This window comes from Drosophila guanche, unplaced genomic scaffold (assembly GCF_900245975.1).
Source record: "Drosophila guanche unplaced genomic scaffold, DGUA_6, whole genome shotgun sequence".
NCBI lineage: Eukaryota > Metazoa > Arthropoda > Insecta > Diptera > Drosophilidae > Drosophila > Drosophila guanche.
In genome coordinates this window covers 1505881-1519190 of record NW_022995750.1, presented here as the reverse complement: position 1 = coordinate 1519190, position 13310 = coordinate 1505881, and the positions used below count along the sequence as shown (strand labels likewise).

At 37.8% G+C, this 13310-nt stretch overlaps 1 long non-coding RNA gene across 1 annotated transcript; it reads right to left on the bottom strand.

Annotated features, from left to right (window-relative positions):
- Nucleotides 1-499: 499 nt before the first annotated feature.
- LOC117586105 lies at nt 500-6943 on the bottom strand. The gene is made up of 2 exons (XR_004573974.1): nt 5020-6943; nt 500-1354 (listed from the first exon to the last, which is right to left on the bottom strand). It is a non-coding gene; the product is annotated as an uncharacterized LOC117586105 (long non-coding RNA).
- Nucleotides 6944-13310: the final 6367 nt, after the last annotated feature.

The following is a 13310-nucleotide window of genomic DNA, read 5'->3' as shown; positions in this document are numbered from 1 at the left end:
AACCTTTGTTGCCGTTCCACACTATGTTGTTTTCTTCTTCTCTAAATCATTAATTTCTTCATACATAAATCGTGTGAGTGTGTTTTATGTTAATTTCCATTCGTTTTACATACTATAACTAAATACATACACATATTTATCGCTTACTTAGGTAGTCAATTACAACTTTAGCTAGGGAAAGAAGGATCGTGGAATGAGTTGGGGATGGGATCTGTGGTGACATCTCCTGGTGAGTGATTTGCCCCTAGGCTTCTGCGGCTTGTGTGAGTCCTGGCCAGAGTGTGGAGGCAGTTTTTGGTATTTGTTTTGCTTTCCGGTCTATTTGGAGCCCTTTTTGCTGTCGCTTTCGCGTCTCATCGATTTTCTACTTCGATTCGTCGTCGCTTAGTTCTTTAAATTTTTTTATACTTTTTACACGCTTAATTTCTTTATACAATTTTTATTTATAATTTCCCCCCTACGCGCTGCTGCTTTAGTTACATAAAAAATTAACAGTTTTTTTTATTTTTAGTTTTTTGGTATTTTTGTTTTCTTTTTCCTTTTGGTTTCGTTTTTGTTTTTCATTGTTACTTGAAGGCACTTTAGATCGGACGTTGTGGCCCCATTTCAAAATTGCTTTTCACTTTGCTCAACTCGTTTATCACGTGGCTGGTTGCTGCTTCTGTTTGCTACTGTTTTTGCTTCTGTGTGTGGCATGCCGCTGGCTGCATGTTGCTCGTGTGCTATGGAGACGTGGAGACGTGGTCGCAAAAAAACAAATTAACAACAAAAGCCTAATCGAAAGTTGTCGAAACTGTGCCGAAAGATGTCACCGAAATTCTGATTCGAAACTTGTCCTTTGCCTTGCTTTCATGCAGCTGCTTCTGCTTCTGTTTCTTCTGTTTCTGCTTCTGCTGTTGCTTCTTCCTTTTATTCTCTCTCGTACCTCTGGATTGCTTGTATTGCCTTGAGTTCTATGGTGCGAAACGGTTCTGGATGTCCTGGAGGTGCCCGGCCAGCCCTGAGCCGATCTTCTGGCCCTGCCTGGCCGGCCAATTGGTTTTATTTTCTAGGCTTGAGAACTGTCCACGCTCTGGCCACGCACACATTCGCTGGGTTTTTTATGCTGCACTGAGGATCACCTAGAAGATGGTCACCAAAACTCAAGGAAGGGATTCAGGGCTACACATATGTATATCGTATGTTCTATATACTGATAGTGGTGGATACATAGCAATTTTAAGAACTTAACATTGGATTAAGGGGTAGGATCCATCGAATTCCTTTTATAGTAAGTTTGTTTTTTTACATACACATCTTATTTCAAAGTCGGTCGTAGCCACACCAACACCTAACTTAAATAGTGACCTCATTTCTTTATTCTTTTTGGATTTTCATATATCTAAACATTTACAGAGTTTTTGGGGGAACATAATGATATACGTAAAGTTTTCCTTACTTTTCTAGAAAACCTTTGCTTCTGCTTTTATTTCTGCTGGTTCTCTGTTCCGAACCGCAGTTGAGAATTTTGTTCATTTCGTTTGCTTCGCTTCTTAGGTAATTTTGAAATCTGCTGCTGCAATGATTTTGAATTTTGCTTGGTTTTTTGTTGCTTGTTGGGTTTCAATTTTCAGCAGGAGCCTCGCCCATACACTGGACACTCCGCTGGAGTTTCTTTTTTGTTTACTTTGTTGACTTGTCTCGTTAGTTTTGTCTAATTCTACTTCTGTTTCTGCCCTCGCTGCTGTTTGAGCTTTACAATAAAAGGCAGATATTTCACAAAACCCGAACTGAGGGAAACAAAACTTGCTTTCTGCAGGATCCGGGCCAGAGTCTGATCCGAGTCAGAGTGTGTTCGGATCGGATCAGATCAGTGCGGATGAAACTTAAGGTTAGATAAGGTTAACTACCAGGAGATGTATCGAAAGTTGCAATTTCCCGCTTAATTTTGCTCGTATTTTCTAAATGTACAATGTTTTCTTTCGTATTAAATTTATTTAAATTTAAGGTTATGTTTTTAGGTTTTTTTTCTTTTCACGTTTTTAATTTTTGTTTCATTTATCGTATTTTTCATTGATTTATTTACGTTCTTAAAGATAAGGCGCGAAGGTGCTTAAAATAAGCTTGTACTTTTTCTGATATTTTTCCAACACGTTTTCAAAATTTCTTTCAAAGTTTTGCCATTCCCCGTTCTGGTCTTCTACTGCTTGCACTGCTTCCTCAGCAGTGCTCAGCTCTGCTCTGATGCTCTGCACTTCGTCTCATGCTCTTCCGTACTGCTCTCTCATCTACTTCCTCGTTCCGAGGGCAGAGCGGAAGTGCACTGCTTTTTCTCTATCCTTCCTTCCTCTTACAATTTAAGTTCTTACATACGAAATTGTTTTGTTCCAAAATTTAGTGATTTTGCTTATAATTTTTGGATTTTGAATTCGTAATTTTTCCATTTTTTCCGCTTTTAATCCTAAAGTTTATTTTTTTCTCTAAAGTTTTAGTTTTTTGTTTTTGGGTTTTGTTTTTTTTTTTTGTAAATTTGTCCTGAACGTTTACACCGAGAGTTAATTATCCAAACATGGCCGAGAGATTTTCAATTTTGTTCATTTCGTGATTTGTTGAAGTACTTCATTGATTTTTTTTTGGTTTTTCTTTTCTTTTCTTTTCTTTGTTGTCCTATTCCTTTTTCCTGGGGTTTTCAAACGCGTTGTGTTGTGTTTCACTAAAAAGTACAATTATCTTCTTTTCCTCAATGGGAAACAAGGAAATCAAATCGAATCGAAAGAAATCTGCAATTGTTCTCATAGTAGAATGCTGCCTGTAAATGAAGTTAATTTTTCATTTCTCTTTTCCTATTATTATTATTTCTTGTATTATTTTTTGCAAGTGGTCCGTCTAACGCTCCGTCTTCCTCTTGAATCGAGCCTGCAGACCAGTTTTTTTTCTTTCCCATTTTTCCTCCTATTTCCTCATCTCTAATTTGGTTACTTTTTAGTTTTGCCAAAATGCTAAATGCTGAATTTGCTTTGTGTGTGTCCGAAACTTCAATTTCCCCTTATACATATGTACAGTCTTTAGCCATATCTGTGCGTACATATGTATGTACTCGTATGCGCCTGTTTGTGGGTGTGAGTGTCAGTTTGTGTGTGTCCAGTGTGTGTGTTATGTTTATATAGGAACATTACCGAAATACTTTTACATTTAATTTTTACACTTATACCTAAACTGGTTTCTTTTTTTGGGGTCTGCGAAACTCGATTCGATTCGGGACGATGGGAAGCGCCATCAAGGGCCACTTGCAGCGCGTCGTTTGGTCACATTTGGTTTTCTATATGCTTTTCTTCATTTTAAACTTTTTCCCGAATTTTCATATATTTTTTGTCCGTCTGTGTGTTTGTGTGTTTTTTCTTTTTCCCTTTGGTTGTTTTTTTTCCGAAATTCACGCCAAAGTCTAGGCCGAGAGTTGGTTGTTTTCTTGATTTGTTTTCTTCTTTGCACATTTTGCAAGTGTGTTTTTTGTTTGTTTTGAGTTTTCAAAATGCAGCGCGTTGCTTTTGAGCCGAAAGTTCTGATTTTCCCATATGTTTATAATCAGGAATATCTAAGCCGAAATATTCAAACGTTCTTCGAAATGCCCTACGACTCGAGCCATCTGCTCTGCTAACCGAAATGTCTGTCTCCGAAGAACGGAGTCTCCTCCTCTAATCCTACTCTGATTTTTTTTGATTTTGTTTTCTGTTTCTGATTCTGATTCTGATCTGAAGTTGTATATTGACTTGAGGGTTTTGGGGGTTGGAGGTTGGTTATCAATATATGCTTAGAGGTGTGTATGTATGTATCCTTAATATATCTTTCTCTTGAACTGAACTCTGTGTATCTTGAAAACTATAAGTAAGCTGATTGATGCATCTGTGAACTGATCTTCCATCTGGTGTTGTTTGGTTGCTTGGTTGCTTGGCTGCTTGGTTGTTTGGTTGTTTGCTTGGTTGTTGATTGAACGGCATTGAGTACTGTATTTCTGCATCTCTTGTAAGTTGCTGGCGGCTGATGAGTTCTATGTAATGTATCTTTTCTGCGTATTTGTATGTTTGTATCTAGCTTAGTTGGTTTTAGTTCGGTCTGCGGTTTGATTTTTCTTCTCCTTCGTGTGGCTGACAAAATCAATTACGGCGGCTGCTGCTAAACTATGATTATAAATTTTTGTAATTGCTTCTTTGTTTTTTACGGTTAGTTTTCTTCATACTTATGCTGACATTTTTGTATTTGTGTAAATCTGTGTGTGTCTGTCTGAGTGCGTAAATTAAACCTAAAGGCGGCGCTGGAGGATCTCCAACTATTTTCTGTTGCTTATCCCAATTTCCAATTTCCACTTCTTCCATTTCCATTCGGCTTATATGGTGTGAGTAAAAAAGCATACAAATATCATATGTATATATTTTCCGTTATGATTTTGGTTTGGAACAAACTGCATATATACTGCATCGACATGTAGTACATACATATTATGTATGTATGTATGTATGTATGTATGTATGTGGCTATGTCTGACTGATGTTTTTCTGCTTTGTTTGCTGCTTTTAGGTTGGCTTTTTGGTTCCTGCTTAATGTTTTAGTTTTAGAGACGTTTGCTGTTGCTTAAAGATTCTTTTTTTTATTTCGATTGATTTTCTGTTTCTGTTTCTTCTGCTCCTTTGTATTTGTTTTGTTTGATTTTTTTGTGGTTTTTTCTCTTATGGGTTTTGTTTAAATATTTAAAATAGCAACTACCATTATCTTGTATTTTGTATTTTATTATTATTTGGTTTTGCTTTTCTTTTGCTTCGAGTTATTCCCTTATGTAAGTAATAAGTTATATATATTTATAAGGTTGTGTGTGTGTGTGTGTGTGTGTGTGTGTGGATCGTAAGGTGTTGTTGCATGAGAGTGTGGCTCGTGTGCTTGGGGCAGGGTCGGGGGCGAGGTCTGGGGTATAGTTACTCTCACTTCAAGGCCAGGCAGTCTTCTTGGCATGGAAAACACTACGCAGGCGATTCTCTCTCTCTTTCTTACCATTTCATTTTGTTGCTTTGTTTTTATTGGGGGTTGTATTCAGTGTACATTTAGAACATTTTTTAGCTATGCTGAAATACGGATTACGACGTCTAGAGTATGTATTTGTTATATATATATTTCTACGCATATACATACATACATATATGTATATATATGGTTTCACTTATCTTATAAATATTACCGGCACTATTGTTGTTCAGAACTCAAGGGTTTTGCTTAATTTTGCATAATTCTTGAATGTGACTTCAACTCATGACAATAATGGCTCCTAACTTTGTTGATCCAACTGAAAAACTTGACTCACTCAACGGATTTAAATCAAAACTATGTAACAAACATTTTAGTATATCTGTGAGTGTGTTTGGTTGTGTGTGTGTGTGTGTGTATTCATTATTTATTGGTTAGTTCTCTGCTCGACTGATGACTGCTTCTGTTTCTTCTCCTTGAACTAAATATAACCTTTGTATGAACATTGAAATGATAAACCTCTGCACTGCATTCTGCACTCTGCTCTGTAGTACTCGAAATGAACCGAAAAGTTGCTCAACTAAAAACTGGCTGGGAAAACGGCGGCGCCACTGCAACTGCGTGGCACCGTTCTGGCTTGTCTATTTCACTATTGGTAACTTAAATGGTAAATTGTTTCTGTGAAAGGCAACTGTTGCGCGTAGAGGCGACAGCACGTCAGCATCTGGCTCGAGGGTTTCGGGATATGATTATACGATTCGGGGACAAGGAACTGGATGTAGGTATTTGGGGTATTCTCTGCTGTGCGCCTCCCGCTCGGTTTGTTTGTCGTTTTGCTATATTTAGTTGTATATTCTATTGTAAAAAATATTATTATAAATAGGTTTTTGTTTTGTTTCTTACGTGTTACTATTCGACTCGTTGCGAGTCCTTGCTCACGATCTTGCTGCTCTCGTTACTGCTTTACTCGTTACTCGTTACGTTCTATGCTAACTGTACTGGTTTACTGTTACTGTGGTTGTTGTTGCTGTTGTTGTTGTTGTTGTTTTGCTTTTGATTTGATCGTTCGGCTATATAACTAGATTTCTGGTTCTGATTCTGTTTTTCTGTTTCTGTTTCTGTTTCTGTTTTCTGATTCTGGCTATATGCTGTATCTTGCTGTATCTTGCTCTGTAAACTTATATATTATAAAATATCTGATCACATTTGTTTGCAGTCTCTGTATAAATATTGTTGTTTCATTTGTTTGCTTATCGTTTTTTCGTTTACTTTTATTATAGTACATATCTTACACATGCCCCTAGGCCTCCTTTGCTATCCCTCTGTTCTGGGGCGGGGGTTCGGATCCCAGGAGCATGTCTCTCTCGCTCTCTCTCTCTCTCTCTCTCTCTCTTCGTCTCTATAAATCATAGGAACGCGATCGATCGAAACCGGACCGATCGCCGAGAAGGAATAACTTGAAACTGAAAATCGATTGTTACCCGCTGTTTCGCGTGTTCGGGCGGGGGCGGTGGCTGGTTGGAATTGCGTTTTTCGTTTGCTCCTACAGCTGTTTTACATAAAATTTCGTGTAGAATTTGGACAAACGTCTGGCCCCCTTTCCGGCAACTGCAACATCATCATCATCATCATCATCATTCTCGTGGTTGGTGCGGGGCAGTGGCAGGGACTGTAACTGATTCTGCTTAATTCTTGATTCTTGGTGGTGCCAATGGGTTGCGATTCATTTTGGTTGTACTTCTGTTGACGACGGTTCTTGTGGCGCATCTTTAATCCTCGGGGGATTACAAAGATGCGCCCTATTAGAAATAATAATAATATTACTGGGCTATTGTTTTGGGGCGCCACCGTTTGCTTGGGAAGGCGCCCCAATCTTTGTCAATTTTCTCTTGTTTATTGCATCTGTTTATATCGGTATCTGTTTCATTGTATGTGTGTGTTGGAGTAAACCAAAGGAGTTTTGCATTTGTTCATTTAGCAGTCAGTTTCAGGTGCATGCCCCACGCTGTCGCAGTTGCTGCATGCAGCAGTTGCCGGAGATGAAGCCAGTTTAACGCACGCAAACTTTTGTGGCTCATTTAGATGTTGTTCTTCGATTGATTGAGTTGCTCGTAAGAGAATTGTGAAACAAAAGGTTTTTATCACTTATTCTTGTTGCCTATGTGAAAGGCTCCGTTCCGTTCCGACTGACAGAGTGACTGACTGATGGATCTATCTATAGCCCCCAAGCGGCGGCTGTCCATCCAGATCCCGTAGAGTCCTGCATGATATTTGGCGAATGTTTTTTGATTGTGTCTCCTCTTGTGGGCTTCAGGCGTAGGTTCCCTTTGGGTTCAGTTCAGCAGGCAGGCATCATTTCATTGGGTCCTCCGTCTTCATCTTAATCTCCATCTAACTCTTTCTCTCTTGGTTTTCTTTTGCAACTTGGTTGCATTTTTTACTATTGGCAATTTCTTGTGTGGCATGCGTGGATCTCTCCGGGGGGCTGTCTGGATGGGTTTTTGACTGGGGGCTCAAGGCTCGAGTTGTCAGCTTCAGCGGTCGGTTTACGGAGCTCTTTCGTTTTCTGTTGCTTAAATAAAAACTTAAATGTTGCTGTTGTTGTTAATTGTTAACGTAAGTATCTTGTGAACGAACTAAAAGTTTTGGCTTATTTGGCTAATTGGCTATTGTTGTTGCTGTGGCGGTTTTGATTGGTATTCGTTTTCACTTTGGTTTGAGTATAAAAATATAAATCGTTTTATAAAAAGTTATTGGTTGCTTATTGGTTTATTCGTTTATTTGTTGCCTTGCTTTGCTTGTTTGTTGTGTTTCTTTTTGTTCTGTTTGTTGTTTTGTCTGCTGGTTGCATGTATTGTACTATAAATTATCCTGGTTGCGTGCGTGGCACGCTCTCGACTATTGCAAATGAAACTGTGGCATAAAATCTGATTCGTCTTCTGTCTATCTCTCTCTGTCTGTCGTCAAAATTCAACTATAAACACTTATGGATTAGTTATCGGTATTTGTATTGCTTTATGTGTATATGTATATATTTGTTATATTCGTATTTGATCATGGGTAAATATTCAGTTATGTATATTCGGTTATAATCTTCAGTGTAAACTTTGAACTCAGGATGGCTTAAAGACTCAACACAAAGAAATCTGTACTCTCTCTCCAATCGCATCCCTTCCATTTGTCACCCTATATGTATATATAGAGCAATTCGGCTACAATATCTTTGATATCTTTGATATGTAAAGACAACCAACCCAAAAAAAGTGGCTGCTGCTGCTGGAAGTGCTCTGTGTTGTTGTTTGTTGCTCTTTTATCGAATATTTTTATGTATATTGTCGCTGCTAATTGGGCTTGTTGTTGTGGTTGTTTCTGTTACTCTGTTACTCTGTTACTCTCTTTCTTTTCTTTTTTTTTGGGTTTTTTTTTGCTTTTTTAAACTTGTGAAAAACTGTGAGAGATTAACTCAAAAATATCACATACGAGTTGTGTATGTTTCCCTGGCTATTGTTGGCTGTTAAAACTAAATTGTAATCCTGCTTCTGCTTCGATATCTTCTCCGATATCTGCTTTCTGTTATTTCTATTATTTATTTGTTCTGTTATTTCTGTTATGGGCTTTTATTTGGGTTTTATGCAACTTTTACTTTATATTTTTATACTTTCTCATGTGCTTTTTTGTGGTTGTTGTTGTTATTCTTTTTGTTGTTGTTGTGGTATATATATCAATTTGTAATTTAGAATTTCCGATGGCAGCTTCCGCTTGCCGTTTGCTTTTGCCGAAATGCTGGGGTTACACGTCATAAGCCAAAAGTTTTAACCTCTTCTTCTCATAAACTTCTCAACTGAGGATGGTTAAGATTGTTCTTGTATTTTTAATACATAATATTGTTAATAAATTTTGTTTGTTGAACTTAATCCGTTGGGTGCAGACGCACGGTGCTGGCCGAAAGTGTATGGACACCGTGCGCTGCTCTATTGCAGTTTGTGGAACAAAAAATGGCGGTACAAGTGCCACTTCCTAAACGGATCTCACTGCAGGGTGGACACTGCAACGCCATAAAATGTCACTTTCTTCATCTCACTCTCTCTCTCTCTGTCTACTTCTCTTTCTTCTCTCTTTGTGATTCTTCCTACGCGAAATAAGTGATAAAAATTTTACTTTCAAACATTTGGATTTTGATTTTCTTTCGATTATTGGGCCAAAAGTTATTGGGAATTTTGAGAATCGCGTTTGCTACTAAAAAAACGCAATCATTTATTCTTTTTCGTTTAGTTTTTTTGTTGTTTTTGTTTTTCTTCTTCTTTTATACCAAAACTGCAAATTTTCGTTTGACTTTCGATAGTTTGTTTTTGCTTTAGTTGTTTCATTCATTCGCTTGTGATCAGATGTTTTCTCAAATAAGGATGTTTAATTAACTTATTTATACTGGAAGTTTGAAGTTACGAATAGATTTGCTTTGATTTTCACTTGACTACATACATATGTGAGTGGCTTGTGTTTTCTGGAGTGTGTGTATGTGTATTTGGGGAGGATTTCTGTTTGATATATATACCGATTGTTTGGGGGGGTGGTTTGGCACATCTCTCCCGCTATATCTTACTGCCTGAGAATCGGCCTGCGCGCATTTTGAATGCTTGTAAAGCTATGGTCGAAGCCTCGCCTGGCCCTGGCCTTTGAGTAACTTCGATATGGAGTTCGGGGCTGGGTCTCTGAGGGATCTGCTTATGCTTAAACTGTAGTAATATTTTAGTTACGTGTATGTAGTTGTATTTAAATGTCGCTATGTACAATTATGATCATTCTCTGTATCGGTTTTTCTCTCGTATATGCGGTAATCAGTAATCGGTAATTGTTGGTATTTTGTTTTTTAGTTTTTTGGTTTTGGGTTTGCTTGGTATTTTGCGGTATTAATGCTTTTAAAATCTAATTAAAATTGCATATGGCTGCGTCTGCATTTATATTTGGTAATTGGTTTACGTGTAGTAGGTATATACTTATCTCGCCATCATCATTCATTTCGATCTCTCGCTTCCATCTTCTGTTTCTGTTTCTGCTTCTGCTGCTTCGATCATCATTCTGTCTGTCTTCTGTCTATCCATCATGTTCGGTTCGTTTTTTCGTAGTTTTCATTATGCTTTAAGTTTAGTTTGCTGTGCTTTGCTCTGCTCGCTCTGTCTATCGTTTGATCAGTGAATGAAATCGTTTCATTGATCATTGCTTGGGTTGATGTGCTAGATGCTTCCGCTTCCGGCTTGGCTCTGTCGGTGTGTGTATCCTGGTTGATCCTGCTGGCTGGCTGTAACATTATTCTATGCTTAGGCTAACTTAAGTCCTGGCCTATGCCGTGCTTTGACTTTGATTTTGGGTCGGGTGTAAACTGTACATGGCCTGACCGTTCCACAGGGCAGCAAATGGAAACTATAATCGAACTTTGCTCTTGGGCTATGGCTGGACTCTGTTTATTTTCTTTTTGGAATTTACCAACACCGAAAGATTGCTGTGTAGAAACTAAACACTATGTTTTTCGGTTGCTCGAAAGATGTGGCCGAACTTTTGGTGGCTGCCTCTATGAGGGGGGCGAGGCCTGAAAGTTGTTGCTGCTGCTGCCTGTGAATGGGCCAGGAGTAGACTCGCTTTTGTCTTGGTTTGTTCTCTGCTCAACAGGAAGTGATTAAAATGTAGTTGACTTTTGCTTACCCTTCGCTCTCGTCTCAGCGCTCCACCGATTAGTTGTTGCAGCTTTCGCTGCAGTAGCTGTAGTAGTGTTGGTTAACGGTTAGTGATGTGTGTTGTGTAGTGCTTGCCAATCAATTCCAATTTTTATCTGATCTGATCTGTGACAATTGCCGAAAGCTTCTGACGGAGTTTGGTTGCTCTCAGATGGGGGAAGTTGAACGTAAAAGTGTTTGGGATTTCATAAATAGCCAAAGGATTTGTGGGAGTTTTTTTTGTTTTGTTAATTTTGTTAAATAAAAATCCAAGCGCCGTCATGTGGTTTCTGTTTTCTCAATGAATTTCGCTTTTATTAACCAATTATCGTTAGAGACGAGTCTCTTTTTTTTTGTTTTGTTTTTTGTTTTAGTTTTGACTTGACTTGACTTATGCTTAAGTATGTTTTTGTTAATGTTAATGTTAGTATAAATGTATGAAATATGTATTTATGTTGCATTATATATACGCATGTATTCAATGTGTTCAAGTGTTCAAGTGTGTGTATGAGTGGTACGTATGTATTTTCGGTTCATTCATCATTCCTAGCTTCTACGATCGATTCAACGATCCATCCACTTGGTTAAGGAAAGGAAAGAAAGCGATGGCTTCAACTGATACTGATACAAACTGAAACATTAACAGAACATTAACTCTGATTTGAATAAACTGTTTTTTCTCTCTGAATTTCGACGTTGCTCTCGATATTTCACGTTTTCGTTTTTTCGCTTTTGAATTTTGCTTAATTATAAAATTTTGCCTAAAAGTTTTTGGTTAGCCAAACGTTTATTGTTAATACGCCTTAAATTGCCTAAAGGGTTCTCTTTTTTCTCAATTAACTATTTTTAAAATCAATCAATAATTTCGTATGGAGTGGGTTCTCCATATTGGTTTTATCCGAAACATAATTGCTGTTACTTCGATTTTTGTTTGTTTGTTAGTTAGTTAGTTAGATGTTTATTTAGTTTTTTTTTCATTTTATCACAAAATCAGTTACAATTGTATTTAGATTTAGATCAAACTTCAACTTCATTGCCAAAAAGAAGTTGCTTCTCCAATAAATTTCGTAAAGGCATTAACAATCAACGATATCCGGACTAGAATTTCGACTTCTGCTCTGCTCTGCTCTGCTCTGCTCAGATGGGATAAGAAAATCATGACAACTCATAATACATATCAGGGAACTCAATTTCTCAATGGATTATAAATGTAAAATGCAATAGGTTCAACTTAAACTGCAGTTCGATTAGCTTTTTGTTTTTGTTTTTGCTTTTGGTTTTTGTACGATTCCCTAAACTCTAATTTCGCAAATGCATTTTTTGTTTGTTCATTCTACTCGTAAGTATCCAAAATTTCAATTCGAATTTTCAATTTTCAATTTTAATTTCAATTCTAACCAATTTGAAATCTCTCTTCCGTCAGACTAGGAACCTTCCGTCTTATACTCGACTAATTTTGTCATAATTACGCCAAAGTGCAATCAAATTTCGCTCTGCTCCCCCCCCCCCTCACCGATGTGGTGGGGTGTGGAACACTCCTCTGGTTAAGCCTAAAAACTTGTTTATTCGTTTCAATTTAGTTTTAGCTAAAATTCATCTATTGTTCAATAATTTCGTATGCTTGGTGTGGCCGAAAGGTTTGCTGGGTGCTCGTTTCTCTCTCTCTCTCTCTATCTCTCTTGCCTCATAGCGGTGTTCCCATCTAATCTAAACTTGCAACAGGGGGCGATAGGGCTTCAGAACTGCTTCAGGGCTGACTGCTGGCTGGCTGGATGAACTCCTCGTAGCAAATATGGGGCCGAAAAGGTTACTTTCGCTTCGTCGTCCTGCGTCTTTTGAGGAATATGCTTTTGGTATTTGCTGTATGTTGATGTGTAATAACATTCGATGATTCGATGATGTAATTGATGATGCTGCCGCTGGTGTGGCAACAGTTGGGTTTGCTCACCCCTAGCCCAATTTGATGGGACTTGGAGAGAGCAAACATATCCCTCTTAACCCGCCCACTCTCCATGTTGAGTCTGCTGTGCTGCTGATGTGTGAGAGTGCATGATCGAGGACGTAATCACTGCCAGCCAGCGGATATAATGGGACCATAATATAACCATACAATAGAGAAAATAACAATAAAGTAAAACCATATATGTTTGTAATTTAATTTTTTCGTGTGTTTCGTGTATATTTTGTTTTGTTGCAACTCAAGGCCAAGTAATATGTAAATGTAAAGTAAATTAAACTAAATCTTTAACTTAACTAAATTCATAAATTATGTACATAAATAACAGACTAGTGTGTGTGTGTGTGTGTGTGATTGTGTGTGTTGTGTGTGTGTGTGTTTGTGTTTAAGGTGATTCATAAAAATTAAGAGGCGTGCTGTAATAGGCGCGCAATAAAGTAAAAGAATTGATTAAAAATAAGCCGCACTCAAGGGATTCGTGTTAACAATTAACTTTGGTCAAAATGGTTCTCCGCATAACGTAAAACCAATAAAATTATCAATTATCTACCCTAACGCCCGCTGTCCGCTGCATACATATGTGTATCATCTATAAATCTAAATAGTTTTTTTGCTTTTTCTTAACCTTTCTTTTGTGTTTTTTTTGTTTTGGTTTT